Here is a 14,525-nt window from a genome sequence, read left to right as displayed (position 1 = left end):
CACCCTCCTGCTCCCGCGTAAACTCAGTCCTCATCTCCAGAGATGGAGTCATGAACCTCACTTCCCCTCTCATCATCAAAACACTTTGGCAGAGAAGGCAGATAAAGAAGGGGTCCAAATAGTGTGAGAAATCAAACAAGAGGGGAATCAGGTGAGAGGTGGGTAAGAGCACTAATTACAATGCTGCACAGCTGTGGTTGCCCAGGAAACAGAGTGGGGGAAATAAGAAACAGGTGAGAGAGAGAAAGGTGTGCAGTAGCACTGATTACAAATGCAGCACAGCTGTGGTGCTGTGGAAATATACAGGTAAACAAAACCAAGAGACAAAGCAGAGGGTTGTTCCATAAAACATTTAGTCATTTAGCAGACGCCTTTGAATACAAGCCAGGCTTATTTTGGTTAGTCAGACTTATTGTCGGTTGATTCTGTTTCATAAAGGTAACTTAAAATAGTTCAAACTCAGTTACCCCGGTAAACTAGCCTGGTCCAGGTCAGGCTAACTGTCAGGCTAAGCCTCAGTTGTTACACAGATCATCTAACACTGACCAATCCAGTGACTGGCAATCTCTCATACCATTATTTGACTTCATTAACCACTATCAGTCTAAAAATAAATATACAGTAAAGAAAATCTACTTGCTACATATAGGCTACAATGATAAATGATGTGACACACACACACACAATATCCAACAGGTTTTCTTTTCTTACTGGCTGAATGTTTTGTTCTCAAGATTTAATTAAATAGTTTTAAATATTTATGAATACATTTCTCTCTGGTTTTATTTGGCAGCTGTGGTACAGCGGTTATTAGAAGAACATTAGAACATCACATTCTAAAATAAAATAAATAAAAAAGCTTATTAAAGCAGAAGATAAAATCACAAAAATGTTTACAAAAGCACAGTATACATTTTAACTGGTAAGACGAATCTGAGCTTAGTATTTTACCCTACACTTGATTCACCCCATTACAATAGTCCCTTTACAGTTATTTATATCATAAAAATACACTAAATTGTAGGTTTAAAATTCTAAATAAGGCACATCTAATGTCCAACAACAAATATTTTAGCATATATGTATATGTACTTTAATTGTCTTTCAATTCAAACACATTTAACACAATTTTTCAAATGGACAGGTCCTTTAAAGACATACTATTTTCCCCCAATAAATCTTTTGTGATAATACCCACCAACACATAGCCTAAAAAAACACATCATTAGAACAATAACCAATAAGTACATAGTCAGACACTTTTACATATAAAAAGGGGGAAAATTAAACATTCACATATTTATATCAAACTCTTATAGTGACACCTAATTCCAAGTAATATATCAAATATTAAATATTAAATAAGTAAATAAATAAAATAACAAATAACTAGAATTAAAAGGGAGGGAAGGTTATTTAGTTAATGTAGGCTAATGTATTCCTTTAGCCTATTTTATGGAATAATCTTTGATTTTAGAGTTGCACAGAATGTATACTTTTGCTCTTAATTTCATGTTATCCTCTCCATAATGTACTGTATAAACTAAATAACCAAACATTCTTGCTTTCTCCAAAAAAACTATTATTGCTTTAAAAGATGTAATTCTCAGCATTCTAAATTAGTATACGGTCATCTTTGTTAAGTAGTTTAGGTCCTAAACCCAAAACTATATTTTGTATCATTATTATTTTTGCTTTCTTAAAAAAATCTTCCCTGAATTATACTTCTGTTAATTTTTTGATTGTAATCAATCATTTTTTGAGTGTGATGAGCTTTAAGTTCACTGCAACTTATCCAACATCCTAAAAGATAAATTATTGTAATTAGAAGATATTTCTGGTGTTATAAAATATCGCATAGCCTATTAATTGTCCAAGCAAAATGTATATAGGGATTAGTTAGAATTATTGCGCTCCTATTTGGCGCGCATGCGCGCAGCAGCGCTCGTTCAATGTGAAGTTTAGCAGCAAAATGGAAATATTTGCACTACTTTCTAAGATTTACAGATGGAGAATGTTCCTGTGAAATGTAAGTTTTGCAAACACCATGTCTCAAACGCATAAAACAGCACAAAATAAATGGTGTTTGATGGTGGATCGATTTGATCTATGATCGACCTTTGGGGCTGCTTAAGAAACGCGTGCACACGCAGTTATCTAGACTAGATAAACCTGGATCAAATTAGTGGGATTGCGTAAGCTTGAATTACCTTTTATGAAACCGCTTTAGCCCCAATTTATTTGTTAGGTTTATTTAAGTCGGGTTTTGGAGTTTAATCCCCGCTTTTCTTAGCGTCTTTTATGGAACAACCCTCAGGAAGAGCAATGATTAAACTCAAGTCCTGACATATACTGACTTAACCAATTATAGCTAGATTGACCATGATAGTGTCCATCCATCCCATTTTTCAGATGATCTATTCTATTACAGATGATTCAGAACATTTCTCTCAGTATCAAACTTATTGAACGTTTTTTTCTTTAAGCAGCAGCAGCAGCAGCAGCAGCACAACGCCGACAACAGCCTGTGAGTAACTTTACATTTTTGTTTTCTCCTCATCATCACAACCATTTTTATCTTTTATTCTCAGAATACCTGATATAAAACTGTAAATCCAATATGAAATGGCACATTACAAACACTTAAAGGTGGCAGTATTCTGCCTCTTCTGTTTCTTGACTATTTTATCTCATGGAGATATAATATATAATTAAAGAGTTTATGGTTTTTATAGCAGGAGTGTATTTTTAAAGTCAGTTCAATAGGACTTTAAGCTTTCAGAAATTACTGCTGTGAGCTATGGATATTGGCATATATTCAGTAATTTTGATTATCATGATAATTACCACTTTGACACTTCTTTTTCACCATTTAAATATCAGCAACAACAAAAAAATTATCAGGTTTTTATCTAAACTGACATCATCATTGTGTATGACATTGTAATTTAACAAAAATGATTGACTATTTGTAGGAATTGAACTATGCAGACATCAGCCATTTTCAGAAGGCGGGCGGAGAGAGAGTGACTCTGGGGAATATAAGTGAGCCTAGTACAGAGTATGCAGAGGTAAAACCTGGAGCCAAGTCAAAGGCTCCTCCACCTCCCTATGGAAGTCAGGTGAGCAGTTTCATATAATAAATGTTACCTATCCCATTGTAAAACACCATATGTGTACTTTAGCTGCAATAATGCATCATAAAACATCATAAAACAAGTGCTATTTATTCTGTCTTGCAGCCATGCTGTAAACAATAAGGAAATCGTTTGGTTGCTTTCTTTTATCATATGCTTGTGTAACGTCTCCCTTCAGGTATCAAACCCTCCTTTGCGCAGGTGAGGAAGTGAAGACACTGAAATCTACTTCCACATATTGCACATTTACCACATTTTGTTTATTTCTTTAATTTTGATTAATTTTGCTGAATGTTGTTGTGTAAGTGAAATGTAACATTTTCAGTTTTGAATGCAAGATGGCCTGTCAGGCTGTGAAATTGTTCTATTTTCATAATTATGATAGGGAAGACAGGGGAGAGTGGTAACACTTTTTGCTTTAACATCTGTTGGTCAGGGCTATTTATCTTAAATTTTGATGCAATGTTCCCAGATTTATCTGATACAAAATTATGTTGTTTCGAAATATACAACTTGTTTTGAAATCTCTCTATTGTGAAAAATAAAGTCACATACAAAATGACATTACAACATACGTACCATCTAGGAGTTCGTTGTAACTGTATGCGTGGGGTGCAACATTATAGAGAAAGCATGGTTTAAATTTGGCACATGCATTTATTTATTTTCAATGAAATGAAATAAAAGACTGAACAAATACATAAAACATGGGCTTTCACAGTTGTCAAATATCAGCTTATGCAATGTCCTATTTTGTCACAACCCTTGCCAGCTCAGAGATGACAGGTCCAGTTAAACAAGAAGCTGCGGATTCAGATGAAACATGTTGTCTATTAACATACATATTAACAACCTTATCGCATCAAATTATTAAGTGAATTGTTGATTTTTCTATCTTGAATTTATCTTACATTTTTTACTCAAGAGACTTCTACTGTCACCTCAATAGGATGGTGACTATGTATGATTGCATCCCTGTACGTAATTTGGTTAAGTAACTGTATTACAACTCAGCACTTGTTACAACCATCCCTGGTCTCCCACAGCATGCCTTTATAACATATAGCTGAAACATCATATGAAATATCCACTGTTTGCGTCATATGCACCCCCAGTGCCTTTATAACTTGTGATTCACACTTGATAATGTTCCTGATCATTCAAATTGAAACTGTGACAAATGTTCAGAGCAGAGGACTGTGCTCTGCTAATGTGTAGATTATTATTCATCTTATCTAAACAGTCCATACACATTCTTCCTCTAAATGTTTTATATTTATAGGCTAATAGCTATCACATAAACAGCTTCTCAGAAACCATCAGATACATCCTCATTCTTTCTGTCTTGCACTGGGAAAATACAAGAACTGTGATAGTGGGTAATAAAAAACAGAGGCTTCGTGACTAAGCTCACCTTTAGACCTGAACACGACGTCACACAGGGAAAAGAAATGAGGGGGCAACATTTTATTCTAGTCATAAACAGTAAGCTTTGGTAAAATATACAAATTATATGGCTGTTGTTTCTCTGGAAGTTTTATTATCTGCTTGCCTAACTATTGTTCATTATCTTTACCAATGTGATATAACTATGGTTTTGTTATTTATAATTTATGTAAACTTCAATGACATTTGACAGAGTTATTTAATTTGCTCAAGTTTCCCAATAAAGAGTTAATTTCTCATTCTACCTTTTGGTTCTGGTTTTCAGCTCGTTTGTATGTTTATAAGGTCACGTACTGTATTTTTCCCTCATGGTGTGATAACACAGAACCGCAAGTGATAAGGATTTATCAAGGCAGATGTAGTGAGTTAAACTTTAACCTTTATGTGTTTTATGATGACGAGTGACCTAAAAAGTATCATGGATGAAAAAGGTACAATATACATGTCTTATTCATGCATAATGTTATTTCAGTAATACTCTTAAGTGATTTTTTTTTTTACATGACTTGTTCTCATGTCATGCTCAAAAAGAAAATGGCAAGGTCGATTTCACATAAATATATTAACATATTATGAAACTTCTTCCATTTCTTTAATATCCGTTAAAATTACACGCATGTGCACTGACTTGACCTTTGTTTCTTCCTATTTTTTCCCCCTGAGAAATAAAAGCATTTCCTTTCTTGCGTAACTCTGAACTGACAGGACTCTTTATTTCTAAATTCATTGCTAGCTTTTACAGAAGTTAAATGTTGTGTCTAACTGTTTTTGATATGAAACTGTAAAAACAGATGAACAACTTATTTACAATAAATTATTATATGGTGGTTACCATGTTCATGTAAAACAAACTGTCTTTGATAGGTTACTGTTTTACAGCCTGTTCGATAGTTATCCTTAATCATTATATAACAGTCGCCTTGAAATGTGGATAACGGGTACACAAATACTAGTTGTTTTGACATAGCTACAATTTTAGCATAAATGCCTTTGTGATCATTATGAAACTGAAATAACAGTCAAGTTACTTTCTGATTACATTTCTGAACTTGCGGATGAAATTGTGGTCAGAACTTAAGCAATATTTTCCTGGATCAACATCTTTGACTCCTAGACTTTCATTGCTTTGAATCAGAGAGTAGATCGGCTTGCAGGTCTCCACACTGTAATAGTTCAGAGCCGCAGACCTACAAGGAAGGACACATTGACCACTGCTGCCACCTGTTGTTTATGAAGTGAGAAATACCACAACAACATTTTCTGTTTACCCAATGTTACCCTATTGATCATTGGGCTAAATTCCAGTCAAATTTAATGTAAAAAAAACAGTTGCTTGTCTGGGATCTGGGAAGTGTGGTGTCATCGTCAGTTTTGCCTTTAGATGGCACTATTGAATAAGGGCATTTTTGGAAGACTCCCTATAGCCTTCAACTGTTTACTTTACTGGATCAAAACAACTTTCATAAGTATCATATGTGTCAATCCCATCCTAATTTCCCCCCCACGGGATAGGCTATAGCAACACAAGATTTGTTTTCCAAGAGCCCCAATTAAAAAAAAATAAGATTCAATTTGATAGCCTATAAGAAGTAACTAGGCCTAAGGAATAAGAATTGTTGAAGCTTTTAAACAGATAGCCTACCTAGCCTACTAATAAAATAAGAGGTGCATATGAAAAATTTATTTGAGTTATTTGTTTTTATGTTGACCATAGGCCTATATAGGCCCATATTAGCCGATCTGTAGGCCTTTTTTGTTTTGGGGGTGTGTGCTAGTATATTTTATCATGCTGGCTTGTTAAAAAAACACATGATTTTTTCATATAGGCCTATTTAACTGCGAGTTCTTCTCTGATGTAAACATTAGGCTAATGATGGCGTCAATTTCAAACCAATTCGAGCCCGATTCAGACCCTGACAGTTCACGAACAAAAGGAGCATGCAGGACGGATTTCATGCAGCAGTCACGGATTTCACAGGACGTTTCAGAGTGTTTCACAGGACGTTTTTGTAATTTTCTTATAGCCTACATTATACGATGTTATCCACCATTTAATCGTGTTATTTGTCGGAAAAATATAATACAAACAGTAATCGATCACTAAAACATGTTTAATTTTCCTAAGGAGTGGTGCCTTCAAAAGCAGAACAGAACGGCAAACAAGATGTTTTCCATAAAATGCAGCACACAGATAAACGTTTGGGTTTTAATGTTCAGGAACAGTGTTTTAAATTAATTTCGTTTAATTAAGTTCGTCAGCCTTAGGAAGGTCATTGTCAATGACATTTTAATTTGCATACACTATTAAAACAACACATGTTGACCATGTGCTTTAGCATCATCTCAGTAAAATAGACAAAAATAGTAGGCTACAATAGTAATACATAAAAAATAAATAAATAAAAAGATCATCAAAAGGATGAATAGGCCATGGCAAACACATATGTGTCTTAAGTTGTACTTTAAAAACATGTACAGAGTCAGCGTCCCTAACATGTAGCCATGCTATTCCATATCTTGGTGGCGCTATAGGCTAATGCACGATCCCCTTTCTGGGATAACTTGGTCCTTGGAATTTCAGCAAATTTTGTCAAAGTTCAGTAACACTGACCAATAGGAACACAATTACTGACAATCTCTCATACCATTATTTGACTTTATTAACCATAAGTCCAAAAATAAATATACAGTAAAGAAAATCAACTTAAATAAGGCTACAATGATAAATTAGACAATATAGACCTACAAACATATATATGTCGGGGTTTATATACATACATACATATATATATATATACATATATATATATATATATATATATATATATATATATATATATCCTACAGGTTTTCTTTTCTTACTGGCTGAATGTTTTGTGATTTAATTAGATAGTTTTAAAAATGTATGAAACAAAACATTTAAAATAAATAATTACAAAAGCACAGTATACATTTAAACTGGTAAGATGAATCTGAGCTTAGTAATTGCTATATTAACCTACACTTGATTTACCCCATTACAATAGTCCCTTTACAGTTATTTATATCATAAAAATACACTAAATTGTTGGTTTAAATTTCTAAATAAGGCACATCTAATGTCCAACAACCAATATTTTAGCATTTATATTTTATGTACTTTATTATGTCTTTCAATTCAAATACATTTCACAATTATACAAATGGACAGTTCCTTTAAAGACATAATATTTCCCCCCAATAAATCTTATTTTTCCTTCTACTTTTTTCTTTTGTGATAATACCCACCAACACATAAAAACAATTAGAACAACAACCATTAAGTACAGTTAGACACTTTTACATATGAAAAAAATGGAAAAAATCAAACATTCACATATTTATATCAAACTCTTATAATGACACATAATTCATAATAAGTTATTAAAGTAATATTATTTAAATATCAAATATTAAATAAGTAAATAAATAAAATAACAAATAACTAGAATTAAGGGAGCGAAGGTTATTTAGTTATACGCTAATGTATTCCTCTATTTTATGGAATATTCTTTGATTTTAGAGTTGCACATATCTTTTCAAAATCTATACTTTTGCTCTTAATTTCATGTTATCCTCTCCGTAATGCACTGAAAAATCTAAATCTAACCAAACCTTCTTGCTTTCTCCAAAAAAATAGCTGTAATTCCTAGCAATCTAATTAAATAAGTATAAGTCATCTTTTTTAAGTAGCTTAGGTCCTAAACCCAAAACTATATTTTGTATCTTTATTATATTTGGTTTCTTAAAAAAAATGTATTCCCTGAATTAGGCCTACTTCTATTCAATTGTTTTATTATAAGTATAAAATGAGTGTAATGAGATATAAGTTCACTGCAACTGATCCAACATCCTAAAGATAAATTATTATAATCAGAAGATATTTTGGGTGTTATAAAATATCCCATTGCCTATTAATTTTCCAAGCAAAATGTAGGCTATAGTCAGAATTATTGCGCTCCTATTTGGCGCGCATGCGCGCAGCAGCGCTCGTTCAATGTGAAGTTTACAGCAAAATTGAACTATTTGCACGACTTCCTAAGATTTTCAGATGGAGAATATTCCTGTGAAATGTAAGTTTTGCAAACACCATGTCTCAAACGCATAAAACAGCACAAAATGCATGCAGTTTAATGGTGGATCGATTTGATCTATGATCGACTTCCAGGGCTGCTTAAGAAATGCGTGCACACGCAGTTATCTAGACTAGATAGCCTAAACCTGGATCAAATTAGTGGGATTGCGTGAACTTGAATGACCTTTTATGAAACCGCTTTAGCCCCAACTTATTTGTTAGGTTTATTCAAGTCGGGTTTTGGAGTTTAATCCCCGCTTTTCTTAGCGTCTTTTATGGAACAGCCCCCAGGCCTCTTCCCCTTTTTTTGCATATTTTGTGGGCAAAGATTATTTAAATGAGGATTATGACTTCATAATATCCGAAAAAATCGCGTTGTAGTCCAAACGCTCCTTTCATTGTAGTTCTTGAAAAGGGAATTCTGTAAAAATATTTCCCATGGAGTGGACTGTAAGATGTGTGACCTTGCATATCTTTATGCTCAAACATTTACATTACGCACTTACGAACACCTTTACAACACTTAGAAAAATCGGCCTAACAACAAGACGAACTTTCAACAATGTTCCATCTACTGAATACTGAAGCCATGATTCTCACTAAAATAACCCAGGCGCAAGATGGCGCCAGTGGCGTTAGTATGAAACAAGGGAGCGCGCGACTACAGACTGCACCGGTTTCAGCCATAGACAGTATGGGTTTCAGCAGAGCCCGTCTACGGAGAGCCTGTTCACTCCCTATTAAGTCCTATTGTACCGAATTTTGGTTGTAGTTCCACCAGAGTTCCACTGGGGGCGATCGCCCCCGAGTGCAAAATGAATGGGAGTCTATGGGGCTAGACGGCTAAATTTGTCCCTTTCAGCCGATTGCCGTTGAGAAATCTCAGATTTGATTGTAGGTTTGGCAAGTTCAACATGGGTTATAGGTCGAAAATTGAATGAACGAGTACTATGTCCTTTCGATTTCTTACAGGTTGAGTTGTTGTTGCCCATAACATGCTAGCATTCTGCTAATGAACGCTGATTGGTCAGTGAAGGACTGGTTACGACCAGAGATACCGCTTGATGGCATCATGGCATCCGAAGCGGGAACAGAATGTATTCTAGCAGAAACTCTTCTAGCACGTGTGTTTACCTGTGTCAGCTGTGCTGGCGATGCCTCGAGAGAAAATAAAGTGCAGAGCGCGAAAGCACCACAGTGACTGAAGGATTGCCGTAAAGCAGTATCTCTGGTCGTACGATGTGTATGACGTCATTGACATTTTGAAAGACTTTTTAAAGCAAATAAGTGACTCTAAAAAATCTAACACCCAGCAATGTGCAATTTCTTTGCATCTCCTTTCGAATACAACATTCAAATTACTAGACAAAAAATTATATCTTGAGAAAAGTGGATTTTGAGGGGTATAGCTCCATAGACCTCCATTCATTCTGCACTCGTCCTGTGAGCGCCCTCATATGGAATCAGAGTGGAACTGCAACCAGTCAGAAGCCGGAAGTGTAGCGAGAGTGAACCTTCTCCCCTTATTAGACATTCTCTGGTTTCAGCCGTACATATCAATGGTTTCCTTTAGATACCGCGATGATGAGTGGTCCAATCAGAATCGAGCATTCCAGAGAGCCATGTAGTAGCCTACCGGTAATATTCTCGTCCAGCCCAGAGCCATAGAGAGAAAGAGTTGCGACACTCTTTGATGTCGCCGCTATGGCTGTCACGTGGTTCATGTAAGCCCCAATAGTTCCAAAACATACGTTGGCTGTCATGTTATTCTATGGGACAGACAGCAGCGATTGCATTATTGAACGGAAAATATAAAATAAAACACACACCCAAGTACTTTTTCAGCTGTTATTGCATTTTGTTAATGTCAGTTTTGCATTTGGAGAGGCAACGAGGTACTGTATATTACTTATATTAAGTTTTAGGCGGAAAAAGCTTAGTGTTCATGTTCGCATGGGTAGTAGCACTGGCTTTAGCGGCTCTTTTCCATATAATTTATCTGATGATGATGGACGTCTTATATTTATTTTAGCACAACTGGGCTGTATTAGGCTATTGATTCCCGTGATTTTGCTTATAAATTCCGATTCAGCCATTAGCCTAACGTTACCTTCGTGATCACGCAGAGGTCTGCCGTGGCGGTCTGTCAGTATTCGCTTAGAAGCTAGCTCACTTCTTCTGATGAAAGTGTCCACCCCCAGGACCACAACGTGAAACATGATCATGTTAAGACTATATAATTTTAAAGGGCACCTATTATGGAATTTTGAAATTTACCTTTCATGTAGTGTGTAACATAGATCTAAGTGAACAAAAACACCCTGCAAAGTTTGAAATATGAAAGTGCACCGTATATAAAGTTATTGTCTTTCAAAAGTAAGAGTCGACTCGGAGTCATTTTTATGATTAATCGTTAGAAGACCGAAGCTTTTTCTCTGACTAGATGACGTCAACTTGTCAAGTTATTTGAATACGATACGCCCACTTATTGCGCTCCAAGGCCAGCAGGGAAACATCAGGGCGACGAGACACTGTGTTCTGAAGTGCGACACAAAAGACAACTTTTTTAATCTGCCCAAGGAGGAGCATTTGAAGACTAAGTGGCTACAATTCACTATACCACAGAAGTATAGTCCGAGCCTTAATTGTGCTTTGTTCGCACCATTTTGAAGACGATTGCTTTTTAAATGCAATCAAACTTGGATTCTAAGGAAGGAATATTGAAGGAAGGTTCAGTTCCAAGTGTATTGCATCAGCTTCCTCCTCCGTATCACAACCTGTAAGTGTTATTAATCATTTTTGCTTTTATATTTTATGTAGCATGCTTAATAATTATTTTGTTTGTTGTGTAGGCTAAGCACCGTTTAGCTTCTAGGTCTTCAATGGCAATTGTATTGAGATGTGAAGTGTTTGTCGTTGTTTTCGGAGTTGTCTAAAGAATAGAGTAATACCTCGTAGTAACGTAAATCTGCATTTTTTGTGTGTAAAAACGTTATGTTTATGCATCGGGCTAACGCAAACAAAGACTGATTGTGCTTTTACAATATGAACTCTGGGCTATCGCTAATAACATTAAATTATTTATCTTATTTTTCGTTTTTTACTACAAACTATAAAGCAGTGGACTATAATCATTATTATAACACAATTTAATTGATAAAAGCATCATTGTACTCCGTGTTAAAAATAAGTATTATCTCTGTAAACACTGCTGGGTCATCTGACCAATCAACGCAGATTAGCGTCGCGCAGAGGAGGGGTTTTGAAAAATGAGTCGTTGAACGATTCATTTGGGAGTCGGTGAGCAAATCAGGTAAAAATAAATGCATATTATACGAAAACAAAAGTGTTTTTTGTCATTGCATGCATGTAAAACTGTTGTTGGGGACTCCCACAACAATATTAGGAACATTTTAAATGTCATAATAGGTGCCCTTTAAGATTAAGCCATACACATTATCAAAACAGATTAAAAACGAATTCCACTGATACAAATGAAGGTTTTCAAATAAACTATTTTTTATTAAACAATGACAGACAACAAAAATGTGTGCTTGTGTTAATGTGTGTGTGAACAAGAAAACCAAAAACCAGGGACAGGTGATCCATGAAACACACAGGACTGGTGATGGCCATAACAATCCTAGAGGTCCAGCATTGTTCTCACAAGCCGCTTCACTCAAGACAACAAATTAAAAGTTAGTAGGCTATATCCCAAAAATTCAATTAAATAAAAGTTGCTATAAAGATTCATTACCGAACTAATTAGATGCTACCTTCACAGCTGGCGAAGTCGCGCTAGCAAGCAGCCAGGCAATGCTAGAAAATCGGTTGATACAACCAAGATAAAATATAAATAATTACGCTGTGCATGTACAAATGAAGACCAGTATAAGCATCGCAAAGGGCCTCTAAAACAATATAGACAGTTGACAATTCAAAAGAAGTTGATATTTCATCAAGTTACCTCTGGAACAACTCGACGCGCTGCAATGTAAGTGAATGGGGTTCAACGCCCAAATGACAGTGTTTGGAACTAATCCGATCTCCACATGCCGGAAGTAGGCGGTTAAAAGTGCCGCCATTTTTTACAACGGAGGTCTATGGGAGTGTCGCAACTCTTTCTCTCTATGGCTCTGGTCCAGCCTAAAGTGAGTTCGCGTTGTTGCGGTGATTGCATTACAGAACAAAACCTTTTATTTATAGGCATATATCATTACATTTGAAATGATATGAGTGTCTCTCCTACGGGTAGCCTACAGATAAATAGAATCAACATGCCTTTGTCTCAGATGTTGCCTTGCGATATAAATGCAAACATAAGTAGACAAATATTTCCAGACAATGTTGTGCATTACAGCATTAAAGGTAAGGCTGGTCCAACCCAGCTAAAAAAAAACAGGCTTTGGTATTATTTGTTCTTCGATCTCTTATTGAAGATAGAATTGTCCCTCTTTGGATATCATTTTACAGACTTTGTTTACTGACTTTGTGGTTCCCACACAATAAGGGTGCAGCATCCATACTATTTATTCCTACTGGTTATCTGTAAGAAGGTTTACAGATCCATTTATTTATTTATTAGAAACCGGCCTTGGAGACTTTAAAAGAAGAGTTCACCCAAAAAGTTAAATACATCATACATGTCAAAAAAATTTTTGCTTTACACCATTACACAAATCATATACAGAAACTGAATCTCTGTTTCTCATTTTAACAGGTTTATCTGAAATGAAAACAAGAAAAAACACAAGAACACCAAAGAGCATATACAAGAGAAACTCAGATCTGTTTGCTCAAGGTGAGTAGCAGGTAGGGTTGCAGACAAAAATGATTTTGAACAATAGCACTGTGACACAAATATTTAAATAGATTCTCTACCATTTTACATTCGAAACGGTAGCAGTTGTTGGGAACCGAGAACAAATTATTATACCGTAAACACTTTTACGACTACTCTTTTAAAGAAAAGATTTCATTCTCCATCAAAAAATGTCTACATAAACATAAATCTGTGGGGTTTGTGCCTAAACCAAGAAAAAATGGTTTAATCTACTGACTAATAAAGTGCTAATGCACTCTTTAGAGGTAGATAGATATAAAGGTATAGAGGTGTTCCTTTAGAGAGCATTGCCCCATGCAGCAACAAGCTAGTACTCCGTACTTCGTTCTGAGATTGTGCTAACATCTGACGTATAGTGTAAGATGGGGGAAGATGCCACCCTTAAGAACATTGTGAATGTACTTTTAAATTGTAATATATAGCTACTGTAAGTTTATCTTTTGGCCCCCTGTCATGGGCTGAATGTCTGAATGTTCAACTAATTCATGAAATGACTGAATAATAACCCCATGTAGTACAATAAATATTAATAAAAAAAATAACACTAGTAACAACATGTCACTTGGGCCTTCTGTGCCAATTATCTTACACAAAGGTCTAATTTTATCTTTTCACTTCACAATAAAACTTACGGGTTTAAATAATTCATATCTACAAAGACTTAGACTGAATAAATATTGATATTCAGAAGAAATGACAATATTATAGCGTAGCCATTCGTCATAAGTGATGACTGAATTGAGATTGTTTGACTTCTGGTCAAGAGAAAAAATGAAGGTCATCTTGCCCTGGTGAACATCTTACCCTGTCTTATACCCTATATGTTAAATATGTACTATAAACAAATGACGTGGTTCAGTATCTCACACTGGGGGTATATTTACATATAAATATGATTTCAAATAAATATGAGTTGTCAATTGATGGTATCTCCAAAGACATATTGACGATTAATAGGATCGCACTAATAGAGTAGTGTCCCCTCACATCGAGAGGGTCCCTGGTT

The sequence above is a fragment of the Phoxinus phoxinus genome (genome assembly GCF_949152265.1).
Source record: "Phoxinus phoxinus genome assembly, chromosome: 10".
Taxonomy (NCBI): domain Eukaryota; kingdom Metazoa; phylum Chordata; class Actinopteri; order Cypriniformes; family Leuciscidae; genus Phoxinus; species Phoxinus phoxinus.
The sequence above is the reverse complement of the archived record's forward strand: the minus strand, read 5'-3'. Positions refer to the sequence as shown.